This window comes from Strigops habroptila, chromosome 12, assembly GCF_004027225.2.
Source record: "Strigops habroptila isolate Jane chromosome 12, bStrHab1.2.pri, whole genome shotgun sequence".
In the NCBI taxonomy this organism is placed as follows: Eukaryota; Metazoa; Chordata; class Aves; order Psittaciformes; family Psittacidae; genus Strigops; species Strigops habroptila.
In genome coordinates, this window is record NC_044288.2 from 17503612 (window position 1) to 17519718 (window position 16107).

Consider the following 16107-nt stretch of genomic DNA (forward strand, 5'->3'; position numbering starts at 1 on the left):
AATTCACTTCCTTTAGCAGTAAAATACAATGAAAGCTGGAGATGAAGAATTGACTTTACAAGCAGTGATACCTTTTACCAGCCTATTTTGTCCACTACAGGTATGACAGCAAGGTGAAGGACAAAAATAAAGCAGCCAAGGCCATTAAAAGCAAGATGGGACCTGAAACAATTGAACAGGACTGAAGAGAGTATGATCCCTTCCTCAACATGATGCAATCAGCAGCCTGCTAGACAGACTCAGGTCTAGAATGGAAACAGCATGAAGTGAAAGGTGGGGGGGGGGGAGGTAGTGGTGGAATAAAAATAAAGCTATCTTTCATAGATCACATGGTCCCACCAGGAACTATGGAAACCTCTGACTTGTCTGGCTCTCTGTCTCTCCCTCCCTATGGATCTTCTGCAGAAAGCATAGCCTGTGTGCCCAGGAGGTGATGAAATCCCTAATGTTGTATGGCACATGGGGAATTCGGGAGATTGCAAAACAGGATGTTTCTTGGAGGAAATACAGTCTCAGCAAGCAAAAGGTTCAAGTACGGTACATCTCACAATGATGTAAGAGCTTGATTATGCATCTCACTTAAAGCCCAGCTTAGGGTTTTAGTTCTAGTAGAACTAATAGGCAACACCTGCTGCGATGAAAACAATTTCCGTCCCTGAACTCCAGCAGAAGTGTTTATCTTTTGGGTTAGAAATGTTTCTCTAATGTCTGAACAAGACTCCAGGGACAAGAACATATGCCCAGAACTGACGTTTCTGCGCATTAGATTGCTTATAAAAATGAGAATTAGAAAAACCTGGTATCATCAGATGTCTCGTCCAATAAAGTCATTAAATGGAAAATACAGAAAGGTTCTTCTAACGTTTCCCCTCTCTGCCACTGTAGCCCTAGCTGCTCTTTGTAGAGCAGAAACAGAGGCTACTGAAAAGCTTGCTGGGGTAAATTCTGAGTAAAAATTCAGGGCCTTTCCAGACCTGTCCCTGGCAAAATTACCATTGAGTTTAATGGAAACTTTACCCAAATATGGGCCTCAGGACTTGGCCTCTTGGGTTTAGTTACTAATTTTACTATTAAAGGTTAAACAGAGCTGTTGACAGTACAAACGATTTTCTTACGTAAGCAGTGAGAGTGTCAGATATACAAGATAAAACAATACTGCCAAGTGAAGGCAATATAGGTTATGGGTGAATGTCCTTTTGCAGAATATACTGCACCAAATCATAAGTTTCACCCTCTTCCTCAAGCAAACCTCCCTTAAATCAGTGCAACCAAGAAGGAGAATCAACTCTAAGAAAGGACCTCAGGGTTCAGTCATGCTTGCTTCAAGGGCTTTAGGAGACTAGCTGTTGAAAACACAAAGGCTCTACCTTTACAGGACAAAACCTGTGGACAGTGAAAGTTCATCAAAACCACATGCTTTCCTTTGCACTGAGAAAGGAAAAGGCACAAATATCAGGCTTGATCAACAAGACTGAAGGGTGAAGCATTGCTTCATTTTGACCTTAGGGGGAATGTCCTAATAATGTTCTAGAATGATAAAACAGACCTGCCCTGCAGATGTAACTGCTGTACAGATGCATTATTTAATACCCATTAAACACTACAACTGCAAATTAAGTGCTTCAGTCATGCAGTTACACACGCACAATTCTTAACAATAAACCCCTTGATGACAGGAATGTCAGGGAGGGCATGCAGGGCTTTCCTCCTATACTTTCTGCTATGATATTCTTATCTAAGGCTTGGACACAAACCAAAGACTTGTTTTTAATCCTTGACCAAAAATAATAAAATTATGTGATCCTTAAAAATAATAACCATCCAGTCAAAGGCAAACTGTTCTCAGTTCAGTTTAACAACACTTCATTAGTTTGGTAATTAAGTGGTAACTCAAAAGTTAACTTCCTGGAATATCTGTTGTTGTTGTACTGGAATCGCACTGTCAGAGCCATACGATAGTTCTGTCTTTAATAACAATGCAACAGACATTGAGGGAAATTCCTGTGGTTGTCTGTCCTATTCAGATACAGTTATCATCCAATAGATCATCAGCTGTACAATAGTCAATGGTGTCGTAAAGTTTTTGACACAGTTAACACATTAACACATTACACAAATGTCGGATTTGAGCCAATTCTCACCAAAGCCAATGGAAAACTCCAACAGAGTTGTACTGGGCACAGGGATGGTGTCACACATATTGTCAATCACGCAGGAAACAAGACAATCACAGCAGCTTTCTTCTGACATCAGTGTCTGCCTCTACTTGAGGCTTTGGCAGAGCCTCATGGAGGACTGGCTCTCTTACTCCTGCTTCTTTTAAACAGCCTGAGAATCACTGGGGTTTGTTTTTTTGGCACAGGGCACTCAAAAGGACATTGTCAAGGTCCACAGAACTGAAATCTAAATCATTTTTCTCTCTCCTTCTCAAATTTCATGTACTTTTAAAGTGTGATTTGATGTTTACCCAATACTTTTTTAAACAAAGCAACAAACCCTTGCTTTACAATCAACCTCATTATCATAAATCACAGGCCAGCTCTGACCATGTACTGTTGGAGCGTGGTCATATCAGCAAACATGCCAGTATACCTAACCACGGAATGTATTTTCTGAGCAAATGTTTGGTACAAGTCACATCCTTTGCTGAGTAAGAGTTCATTGGGATTGATCTGCTCAGGAAAGGAACATAGTGAATGAAAACATACTGTTCCTTTACAGTCACAATACTAACACAGCAATAAACACTATCTCAACTGATGAACCAAGCTTAAAACAACAAAATCCTTGTGCAAATCATGCACAGAAATACCAGAACTCCCAATTTAAAATAAAAAGCTTAAAAATAATGAAAGAGGGAGAAAGACTCTATTAATCATTATGGCACTGATTCCTGCTGGGTTGAACATCCAAGTGAATTAGAGGGCAGGAGAACTTGATCCTGGAAATATGCTCACAGAGACATAAGTAGGAGTCTGAATCCAAGATAATTTACCCTTTTTGTAAAATCAGGGCTTTAATAGCAGAAGAAAACCTGTATTTTTTCCTATTAATATGGAAAGGTATTAGTCCAAGGCTGAAGAGGCAGAGACAGAACAGAAAACAGGTGTCAGTGAGGTCTGAATGAAGCCTCTCTCTCCCTTCTTCTCTGTTCTTCCTCATCCCTAACCCCAACCAAATTTGCTGCTATCCTTGATTTCGTAGTTTAGCACATCTGCACCAGCCAGCCTCAGCTGCAGGGACAAGGCTGCTGCATGAGCAGTCCAGCAGGGAGTTTGTTGCTATCCATCCCTCTACCCAAGAGCTTGGCAGACGCAGGAGCTGCGCAGGTGGAGCAGCAGTTCAGCAGCTGAGTTTGTGCTCCCCACTGCTGTATTGGTCCCATAGATGCTGCACCAGAGTCAGCCCCGCAGCCAGGGAGACTGTGGCGCATCCTCTTCTGCACTGGCCGGACTTCAGGGGACCATCCTAGCAGTGAGTGTAGTAAGCAGGAACATGCTTCCTTTCTCCAACACACTTTCCTCAGCAGATGCTTGCTGTCTTGCATCTGTTTCTGACAGAGATCTTAGCTTTTGGCCTAATCTAGTGCTTCAACAGCACTTGATTAAGTTGCCCTGAGAATACAGCCTGTGCAAGCACTAACCAAAGGAAGTTTCCAGTCTCCTATCTCAAAGCCTTCAAAGGAAAATGCTTGAAAAAGATGATAAGCAGGTAAATGGCTACTTATTTGGTGATGAGCTATCAGGATCAGACACATAACACCAGCACTCATTATCAAACTTTGCCCAACATAATACCCTTTAGCCCAAACTTTGTTATGACAAAAATAATCTCTTTTAATAAGGCAGAAATGTGTTCTGAGGGACTTCTTTTGATTTCATTGAAAAGAACACAACATAGCTTTTTTTAGCTGAAATTCATAGAAGACTGCCTGGTTTACATGGGATAATGGGGAATGAACATTCACTGCAATGTGCCTGCAGAGAGAAAGAAATTACTTCTCAGAAAGGACCAAGTTCAAGATTTCAGCCTGCACTTTAAGCACGGGCTAAGAGTAAAGTCCTGCCTGCTGGAATTGTGAAATCTCTGTAACCAAGTTTATATGCAAGTATTAGAACAGCTGGCAAAGGCTTTCAGCTAGGAAAAAATTATTCTACTGGTGAAGACATGCAGTAGGGTGCAGATGATGTGCAAAAGCACATCAGACGGGGGTCTGTGTGGACTGGAAGGCTGCTGAGAAGCCTCTGCAGTATTCATGAAGGATTTTAGGTCCGTGTACCAAAATGCTTTAGCAATTGCTCTTAGAAAACTATTTTTTTTTTTCTCTCTGTTCGCTGCATGGACTCTAGTTTTGCAGACAGCTACAATGAAAACCTTTTGAAATGCCAGACAGAGGGAGGAGATGGACCTGGCACACAACGTGCAATGAGGAGACTGGGTTGGTAGGTCCTGATGGAGCACTTCAGCCCAGTGATGGATTTGGGAAGCAGCTTTACTGAGCTGAATGCAGAAGTCGTAATGGGAAAAGATGCCTGTTTTTACAAGGGCTCCATTAAAAAAGCTTTTTTGAAAAGTCAGGTCGTAAACAACTGAAAGAAAGAACTTAAAAATCTACTTTGGTGAAGAAAAAGAAGGTACTGAATGAACCTAACTTAGACAAATTTCCCCAGGGAAGCAGAAATAGGGGTCCTGTTAAAGCACCAGCTGTTAAATCCCATCTGTATGTAATTCCCATTCCTATCATGTGTGTAGAATAAAGCCCTTCCAAAAAGGATCGTTAGTGAACTGGCTAAAAACTGGAGGAGGCCCAAGCACAAGCCTGTGGTAGGTGTCCCACAGCTCGGAGGAGACCGTCTGTTTCCCACGTGGGTTTGAGGCCGGATGACATTTCTAGGCAGTATAGAGGCAAAGGTCGCCAGTGACAGGATTGCCCAAGTATAGAGAAACCGCACCAGGGAAAACTAGAAGTTGCTGAAGCAGCAGAGTCACCAACAGCAACTCTTCCCAAGGCCCAGGCAAAACGCTGGACACTGGGCTGCCATTGGAGGTATGACACTGGCAGCTTGAAAGCCACATTGATGATCAGAAATAACTCTGACCCATGGAAAACATGCATGGCTGAAGTGCATGGGAAGCACAAGAAGTAAATAAATTGTAATCACCAGCTACATCAGGAGAAATCCAGCTCTTAGTGAAGTTCATGTCTATATAAGGGTGGACTTTTAATAAAACAATCACTATCTCTGGTGCTGTGGGTTTTGGGTGACGTTCACTTCAGCTACCTGTTGTTTTACGACTGTGAAGCGTAGCTAATTAACTAAGATGCTGTTTTGGACTGAGTTCATCTGTCTGTTAACTGTCCTAATACGTTTGCTCCTGGATATTTTTCAGACATGTCTACTGGACAGGAAAAAGAACAAGAGCTGACTCTGGAGATCACTCATGGTTTCCCCACTGTTTCTCAAGGGTGACAGGATGAACTACTCTCCATGTGGACTCCAAGTAAAATTGTGGTGAAGCCTCTTCATGAAACTCTGTTCATGAGAAAGGATTCTTCATGTGCTTATGCCATTTCTACTGACTGGTGGCAATCAGCTGCTGGACCAGTTCATGCTGGACCAAAGACCATATTCTGCCAGCTCATGCTGGTCCAAAGACCATATTCTGCAGGAGAATGACATGAACAAGTAGCAGGTGCATCTGGTGGAAAGTCACGTCATAGGGACAGAGTTCAGTGTACCTGGTGTCACAAGAGGTTGGCTCTGAAATAGCTCAGTGAGTTAAAGGCTGGCAGACGTGACAGTAGAAGGAACAGCAAGGGCGTAACAAGCGGCTCTCGTGACACCCTAGTCCCTTATCCAGAAATATAAAAGTTAGGACCTAACCCTCATCCAAAATCAGACTGTGCTTAAACCAGAGAGAGCTGTCCAGAAGCTCTGTTACCATCACGCTGGTCAGATGGCGACAAAAGAGAAACAAAATCACACCCTGGAGCACAGCCAAAGGCAACTATCTAAATTGCCCCCAGCAGACCCAATTGCAGCAGTAAGAAATGCCAAGAGATACTTAGGCATATGCATTGGTGAGTGAAACCTTCATTTACAAACAAATCTACTGTTATCCCCATGTAGCAGACACCCATGATAAAACACCAAGTGAAATGTTTGTAGTTTAGGTATGGTGCCATCAGACCAAAACGGTACCCAAACATCAAGGCAAAACCCTTATCTACTGAATGTCCTTTAAACCCATAAATGTTCAAGTGATATGTCAGAGAACGACACACAATCTAAGCTAAGATTTGAGAAGTGAAAACATCTTCATTTATATTATGTTGTTTGTGTCCTTAAAACACAGAGGGAACTTTTTGTAGAAGAGTAATGGACTCCAAATCACTTTAATGAGATAAAGTGTAAATTTGAATTGACTAGACATCAATTTGTGAGAAATCATATCCTCCTGGTAGGATGGTTAATCATCTGATCATTTCAGGTGAGATGTTTTGGCACATTAAAGGGATGGAGCTGTTAGTAAGCTCAATAAATTATACAGGTTTGCTCAAAACTTCACAGAAGAGGCACAGAACTATTACGTCAGCTAATTAATACAGATTTTTGACTGGAAGGGAATACTCAATGCATTTTAGACAGTTATAATTGCCTAAAATCAATCCCTTTTCAGTTACCTGAATTCAAAGGACTTCAAAACCAAGTTGATCTCAAATCACTACTCCATCTCATGTCCTTCAAAATACCTTCAAGATGCTGTTTATCCGCGTTTATACAGTTGAGGTGATTGATAAGCAGTGATTGGGTCACCTGAGGAATGCATAAAGGTTTTGAGAGCAAAATCAGTATCCTACTAAAGTGCAAGATGTTACACGTGAAGACTAGGAGTAAGCTTGGAGTTCCCTGGGATATGCTATTCCCTCTATTCCCCCTGGTTTTTGCAGGGTGGATAACACACACAAACCAGCTGCATTGAGCCTCCCAAGTCTGACTCTCTTTTGTTAGGTCTGTTGATGCTCAAAATACAATTCAGGCTCCCTGACTTGTTCTTGTGTAACACTGTCACAAGACCAGCTTGAATCTATTCTCACTGCTCTTTAGCTAGCCGAGGACATCTGCACTGAATGCTGCTTTCCAGGCACATGGTAAGGAATGTATACACACACAGTATATACAGACATGTATACCCATATATCTCCGAGGGTGCCCCGGATTGTACAGTGTAAGGAGTGCTCCGGTGGGGGTACACTCTGGTTTCCATACCTAATAAATCTTACCCAGCAATGAAGGAACCAAACAGCCTATTTTGAGCATATGAAAAACGAAAGATTTTGGCCTGCTTAGTACACCCAGCCTGCCACACACGTTCATTGAAAGAAAGGCTAGGGAACTCCGTAACCCTCCCAGACACATGCAGAAAAGAATTTGGAAATATCCCACTGTGTTCCAGCAGCCTATAATGGGAGACTGGCTGTGGAAGAAGAATTGCTGGTATGATCTCAGGACTCAACCCACTGTAGTCAGACAGTCTGCCCACAATGATGGGCCCAGCCAAGACAATACCAGCTCTATACTCACTGATAGTCCAGACCCAAATACAAACAACATCCCCATGTCTGACCATGCTACTCAAATGTGCAGATGAACACGGAAAGGTAATGTAGATAGCAGGCTACCTGGTCTCCTAGTTTCAACACCAGTGAAATTTCTTTGCTGCTTTCAAAAACTCCTAATGGGACCAGTTGAAATGATGGATGTAAACAGCTCCTCCAGCCACAGGCAGTGCTGGATATTCCTTAGAGAACTAAGGTCTTGTGTGTATTACATGGCTGTCTCTATTCAGGAGACTAAAAAGAAGTTCAGTCCTGCTTGTATATACTGGAATCATTACCTACAGTGTTCCCATAAATCATATAAATGAATATTACTATGTCACTAGTTAGGATGGTTGGTGTTATTATTGAAAAACCTTCTGGCAATCCAATCCTAGTGCCATCCAAGCCGAGATTGGCTCCAGAGCAATTTATACCAGTTTCAAGTCTGTGCCCTGCAGTTTCCCAAAAAGACTCTGGCAGCAAGACAGTCAGTGTTGAGGCTGCTGTGCCCATTCTCCATCACATTCCCCAACCCAAGGGTAAGAGAGGTTGACACAAAGCCACTTTACCAGCCACACACCACTAGGAGCTGCATCCTCCTCCAGGCTGCCAATGCTCTGCACCCCTGAAGCAGGGTCTGCTCCATGGCCACTACATATCTGAGTCAGAGACAGTCCATTTTCCGCTTGGGATGAAACATTTCGTGGGTCATAGGAGACTGGGGAGAACCAACCCCAACCTTCCTGCTGGGGGCATTATACAATACACACAGATGAAGCTCAGCAGACACTCTAGGGGCACCCAGCAAAGCTGCTGGTGAAAGAAGACACAAAAGCATAGGCAGCATTTACCTCAGCCAATGTGCCATCAATTGTCAGAATAGAAACTTGACTGAACATGGAGATTTGAAAAGGCAGAGACTAGTCCTGGGAGGCAGCAGAAGACCATGGACACCCTGCCTGTGGTCTCATTCTGCATATTCCACCCTCCAGTCAGCTGTGAACCACTTACCCAGAATCCAATTTATTCCTGTGGATTTTCAAGAAATATGAATCCTAAAACAAGATGTACTGAAAGTTCAGTACATGGTATTAAAGCTAGTATCCATCATGTCAATTCTGCCTCTCCAATTTATTCATTCTGCTTGTTTGTTATTATCATCTGCCCATAATCTACTCAAAAACAATACCCTTATGATTTTTTCCATGGTTAGTTATTTCCTCAGTCATTGACTTGGTTTCCTGAGGCTATCAAAAAAAAAAAAAAAAAAAATTTATATAAACACATCTCTGTTTTGAAATGGTCCCTAACAACTTATAAATGCAATATGACATCAACCAAAAATCAAAGCATATTTGGCACATGGGACCCACTCCTGGCTATGAAAATGGGTGTAGCTGAAATAGCCCCAGGGAAGGACTCACCCAACTCATACACAGAATGCATTTAAATAAATAGAGAGTCCAGTCTTGGTCCACAGACAGGCAGAACTCTTAGGCAGGAGAAGAGTCATCTGAATGACATCACAGGGGGACATCCATGCAGCAGCCAGATGTGCAGATTTAGTTGTGCAGTATAGCAGCACCAAAGCTTGTTTATAGTTGGACAGGTGAAAGAGTGGAAGAATTGGATTGCATTCACGGACATTTCCAGAATAAAATCTGATTACACTAGGATACAGAGGACAGCAAATATTACCTCTGAAGGCTTTTCTCACAGAAAATAGCATCCAGCAATTCTTCCATTTGGGGTTAGAGATTTAAAGTAATTTAGAATAAGGAGAAAAAAGCCTTCAGAAATAATCCCTTTGCAGACATGAGAAACTACCATGTACGGTCCCATGCTGATGAGCCCAGCTATAATCCAATCTTTGGTTTCTGCTGACTAGCTGAGCTCTCGTGGTTTATTATGTCAGCGGAACCCCTCAAAAGAATTATAGCCTTTTATTCAGCTCCGAACCGCGTATTATTATGAATACTAAACTGGTTCAAATAGTCTATTGGTCCTGCTGTAACAAAGTCTTAAGTAATTACCTATCTCTTCAAAGAATGTGTTTCCATTGGCGTCAGATCCCACTGAAAGCAGGCATGCATGCTTGTGGATATACTGTGCACAATGTCCCCAGAGCAAGCACATGGCGATGTATAAACAACAGGACAGCGCTCTCGCCACCACAGCATTGCAAAATCAAAGGCTTCTACAGCAAGCAAAAATCTGATCTTAATTAATCATAATAAAAACACATTAAATGATGCTCAGAATAAATAGATACAGGTGATGCTGGCAACGTGCTCATCATAGTGGCAAACTGCAAGCTGTTTGTCATAAATGATAATTAAAGGTATCAATAAAATTGATTTGAAAACAGCTGTTAGCATCAGCCCCGCAAAAGGAGAGGCTGAGGCAGGTTCCTGCATCCGGGTGGTCCCAGTGGAATCAGTAGACCCTGAGACAGAGCAGGACTTTAATTTGTATATTAAAATTTGCCTGTTCCAGTATTGATAACTGCTCATCCAATGCCCACAAAGCAGCAGGACCAAGGGTCTGCTTGCTACATTGAGCCTTGATTTTTCTACATGCTGTCTGCAAGACCTGCTCATAACTGTTAAGATTTGAGGAATCTTTTTAGTCTCAACTCTGTGGGCTCGACAACTAACTATTCACTGAAAAGGTGGGGGATTTATGTGAACTTAAATTCACACTACTCATTATTCCACAGGAAGAATACAAACCCATGAACTGTATCATGTATGTCACAAATGCAAGTATCTCAAAGCCAACATGGTTTACGGGCTGTGCTGTGTCAGAGCATCTGCCTAGATCCCATACAAATTAAATGAGAGATCCCACCAAGAAACTGTGGTTAGGCCATGCGAAGAGTTAGATCTGTGGGTTAGCTCTTGTCACATCTGCACTGATAAGTCCCAAAGCAGTGGGAAGACCATCTGCACGTACAAAGTGAAATGTGGCTTATGAAAAGCCAATGAGAGACTAAGATGGGACTGTAGATGTGATTTCTGTCTCATTGCTCTGACATGCTCTGCATTGAATTTCTTGGGTCCAATGTGAAAACAAAACTTGGCCCTTAATCTCAGCATCAGCTGTTGCCTGAAGTGAATCAGTGGAGAGAAAGCATAGGAGAGGCAGGCAGACCATCCATTCGATTTGTGTTTGCTGGCATCCGCATGGCCATTCACAGGAGAGGCAGATTCACTTTCAATCTGAGGTCAATCCAACTGAGAGCCAGGACTGGTGGGTAGGGCAATTTAAGAGCATTATATTGTTTGGACTCTGATTCTGGAATCGTTGTACTCTGCAGAGAGTCGTACTTTGTGGGTGGTGACTACGGTGCTATAATTACCACTCTAATTACACTGGCATGTTTCCTTCTTGGCGAGCCCCATGGAATTACAGTCCCGTTACCTTACCTGGGTTTCTGATAGTCCTAGCACGACGGGCTATAGCTTTTTGGTTTTTTGGCCTGGCCACAAGCTGGTAGGGTAAGTATGAATTGGAAGGCCAGGAATGCCGAGCTAGTTTCTTCCAGAGCAAAAAACCAATGTTGTCAATGTCCACTTTGACTGCAAGTATCACTTGTGGCTCCTTCAGCAGGTGGAGTGGAGGAGGAACCAAGGAACCAGAACACCAGAAGAATCTGGCATTGCAAAGGAGAAGGACACCCTGGGACTAGCAAATCTCACCCAGCTTTAACTTCTGCCTCACACAACTACATCATAAACACACATAAGATGTGTGTATCTGATAAATATGTCAGCCGTGACACTTAATTATTCACATTGGGCTTTGGCATTAATATCATAGTGGTCATTCTCATCTCTCCTACAGCTATTGCTTCAGGATTTGGTAGGCTCAAAAATGCAAAACCATCTTGTGTTTCAGGTGGAACCCAGTTCATTTCCGGGTTTGATCCTACCTGGAATAAAGCACATATTAACCTTTAATCACATAAATAAAGAAGAACACTTTCTATAGCAGGTGGTCTTCAGAGGAGGGACCCAGGTAACTCCTTATTGTTTTATACAAAAGCATGTTTTTCCCAAAAATCAAACATGATTTCTGCAGAAGAGCTGTGATGAGTTTCCATGCTCCTCCAAGCAGGCTCTGCCACCGCAGCCCTCAGTTGGGAGATGGAACTGACTGTGTCCCAGCAGGCCGTTGTCTGGATGAAACCAGAGACTCCACTGCAAATCTTTTGCAGATTCTTTATAACACACAGGGGGATTCGGTTTTGGTGACTTTGCTGAACAATTCTCTAAATCAAAGCTTCTTCTTGAAAAGCTTTTCCCTAGTTTCTGATGTATTTTTCTCCCTGCTGATTTGGAATCCAACCTGGGAATATGGGTGTTACAGGATGTTCAGCACTTCTCTGCGTCAAGCCGCAGCTGACTGAGGTAGCCACTTCACTCAAGGAAATTATTTGAGTTCTTCTGAGAGCCTCTTGACAGTAGGTAAAGATTGTTTCAGCTTGTGGGAGTGCCAGCTAGAACCCTTTATAACCTGAGTGACATGTAATGTCATAAAAACTCCTGCTAAAACTCACTCTGTCCTTTCAAGATTGCAATTTTGATGTCAATGCCTGTCTTTTCAACCATCAGAAAGCAGTTCATCTGCATAAGAACCAGCAAGTCAGAGATTGCCTACAAGTATCTCCTACCAAGAGTCCCTTCTGTGCATTATTCTAGTTAAGAATGTAACTCAGCATGTTTTGCAGATCTCTTCCCCATTCTCTCGGGGAGGGGGAAAAATGCACTGATGTGAGAAAAGGGGAAAAATAGATGTTTTGGCCAATGCTCTTATCTGATGACTAAGCAGACTGCAGTCTGATATGTCTCAATCTGAACAGCCACATTTTGACAACCCTTTCGCACATAATTGCCAACAGAGCTTCCATTTTGCTTTAGTGCAGTAGTCACAGAAATCATGACTGTTTGGCATTATCTGCCTTATATTAGTTGTAATCACATCACATTTTTGTTTCTATCCACAAGTAATAAAAACCATGCATATCTTTAGTTTGACTTAAAGAATAAAGCAAATACATAATTCTGGCAAATTGCTTGGAATTATAGTTTAGAGGCATCTGGTTCAGATATTCTGTAGTAAATTGTTGGCACTGACATTGCCACTTTTTTTTTTTTATTATTATTTGAACCAAAATGTTCTCAGAAACATGTGTTTTTCATCCAACTTTCTTGTAATCCATTTTATGAAGGCCGCAAAGCTTATAAAGTTTGAAACTTAAACTACCTGGGCAGAAGGGATTGTTTCAGGACACTCATTACACAGCTGATTAACTGAGGAATAAACAATGCTGGCACGCAACCTAGCATGTCTGTTGTTTTGGCTTTTTGTCTCAAGGAGTTGTCTTTCTCGAAATACCTCCCCAGGTACAATGTGTACATTCCAGCCTGTTTTGCTCACAAATTACATACCTGTCTTTTATGTCAAGTCCAATATAGCTGCACCAGGTTTTCTTATTCCACATAAAAAGTAACCAATTACTTGAGTAAATACCTGTTTTAAAAATATCACAGAGTGGTTTCCTGCTGCTCTAAATACTAAAATGTTTGGCAGGATTTCTGACACTTGTAAATCTTTCAAATAGTTCATATTTTATCAAAGAAGCCAGACCATCTTTAAACGTGGTGCGTAAGTCATTGAAACCCATTTCTCAAATACCTGATTTTTATACAAGCAATCAGGAAAAAAATAATGGCTGTATAATTTTAAATATGATTAGCTCTGACTTTTCTCGCATTTCATTCTCTGTGGCTTTATTGTCAACTTCTGCTCGTTCATCATAAAAACTACAGTTACCAGAGATTCAAAAATACTAAATCAACGATGATGGGGGAAAAGTGGCTTAAAATACAACCCTTTGAAGCTTCCCAGCAGACCTACATTTACTGAGCCTAACAGGTTCTCCAGTGTCAAATCCCATTTCAGTCACTGTCAGCAGCTTTATTCGCACCATCCGAGAACCAACTTGTGGGAATTAAATCAACACATTCCCAGAGCAAGTCCCACACCAGGAGGAACCAAGTCCAAGAGGCAGCTTCCTCTGCTCTCCCGACCACTTTCCCAGCAATGCTTTGCAGCTCTGGGCTGGCTTCGTAATGATGTGTCATTTGCAAGTCAGCACCTTGCACTAAGCCCTGAGGTGGGGAAATTACCCAGGAGAAGAGGCAACAGTAAATTCCCCTGCCTTGCTTATTTTCTCAAGGCTGATGAAATCCCATTGTGCTGCTGGGGCTGCACAGCACAGCTTACTCCAACTCTACTGTGAAATGTGTTTAGTCACAGATAAAAAAACACAGAATCCAGACCTCGGCACACCTTCCCCACAGCATCCTCTTCCCTTTTGAAGTCATCAGCCTCTCCATCCTTCGTAACTGGGCGTGCTCGCTCTCTCCCTGTGCGCTGGAGCCTCTTGCACAGCATTCCTCAGCCTTTACCTGCCTGCAACGGCCTTGCAGGGACACAGCCCTCTTAATAATCATGAGAGTAGCTCATCTCCCTAAAAACCCCAAACAATTAAATGCTTCCCATTTAAAGGTAGTTGCAAAATGTTCATGCTACTGCTTTGTCATGCTACTGCTTCATCATACAAAGTTTTAATCAAATTATGAAACACTCTTAAAAAGTAAAACCTATGTATGTTAGCTAAAGGGAGCTCAAAAGTGTATTCCTAAAAGCCAACAGTCATTCAAAACTGCTGGAAGTAGTTGTGGTCTTCTCCAAAGTGCTACTCCTCAAACACATCACCAAACGCCTCCCAACAGGATGCCATCCTGCAACCAGGTGCCGGTGTCCACGCAAGCTCCCTGCCACTGGGGAAAAGCTGCAGGCTCAGCGCCTCTGGACCCAGGCATCCCAAGTCTCCTGGAAACCAGTCACTAAATCACTGGAATTGGTAACTATTCTATAAAATTACCTGGCACGCAGATTGGCAGTCGATTGTGCTGCCAGGGAGCAAGTTACGCCACACTCCAAAAGATGCCAAATTTGCTAGAGCATGACTTGTGTATCATGAGCATTTTTCCTGCCAGCACTCACCTTTAAAATGCAGGCACAGCTCATTGCCTTGCTAAGGGCTGAGTGGGATCAGATCCTCTAATCCCAGCAGCACCCTGATGAGTGACCTCGAGGGAGAAAGGCAGGGAAAAATCCTACCGCGCAGAGTCCATCCACCGCGCAGCAGCGCCTCCTGAGCAGGAAGGGATGGGGAATGCTGAACGTTCTGAGTGCCGGCAGATTTCTTCACCAAATAGTGACACGAGGGGGTGCTATTTTAGGCACGGTTTTGGTAAGGAAAAGATGTGAAATAACCTTGGATGGAGCAATTAAAACGATATTGGCTGAAGGAGAAGATGAGCTGCACTAGGGCAGCCAGGGCTGCGTGGTTTGAAGGACACGCTCTGAGAAATGATGAGACCTGAGAAGTGAACCAGAGGGAGGAACCCGGGGTCTGGCACATGGAGGATGCATGGAATTCCTTTAAGTCAAAAGGGCAAAACCCATCCAAAAATCGTAACTTTAAAAAGAGGCAGAAAGATCGATGAAGAATGGCTGCACGAGGGCATCAGACCTGAAGCAGCAGGTTAAAGGCATTAGGAGGAAGCACAGTTTCTGAGGCATAAGAAAAAAAATTAAACATGTGTATAATACAAACTTGCTGGTTAGGAACAGTACAGTGGTTGTTACCTCCTGCAACAAACTGCTGTCCCTTAAATCCCCCTGCCTGTACTCCTTCTGCTGCTCCCAAGTTCATTCAGACCCTGGTCTTAGAGCACTGGAGATGAGAATTGCTAAAATCAGGCTACTTAGACCTAGCAAAGGCAATTAAATATCAAAATTCTTCAGCAGTGTCAATAGTAAGAGACCATGGACAAAAGAAGGGCCACCGGGCACTCAGGGTGAGGTAAAAAATGAAGAAGAAAAAACTATTCCTTTAACAGCCCTGCTGTCAAAAAGGGCAGAGACCAGGAACAGGAGCTTTGCAGCCATCCACACTGGCACAGCCAGATCCTTAGAGGAAAGCTGCGAGTTGCACTTCAGCGTATTGATAAAAGGGAATTTCCACATGAGCTTGGCACCACCGCGAAGAATTTCAGCCAAAAAAAAAAAAAAAAAAAAAAAAAAAAAAAAGATGTTTCGAAGTGAAACCCTAAAGAATGATAAACAAACTTTGCACCGCTCAGACCCAGCAAACAAACCTCCCGGCCTGGGACAAAACCAGCGGAGGCCGAGGCGAGGAGCGGGGCCGGCAGGGATGTCTCGGGGGATGCGGGAAGGGGAGGGGGGGACAGACGCGGAGCCATGGTCCTGCGGCGCGGTGTCACGTCCCGCCGCGGAGACCCTTGCTCGGGGAGGTGTGAGTGGATTTCCTCAAGTGCATTTTGACAGCTGTGAGGAAGCGGGGCGGCAGCAGCAGATGGAGACATTCCTGGCTGGGCCCCCCCCCGCCTTCCCCTCGGCGGGAC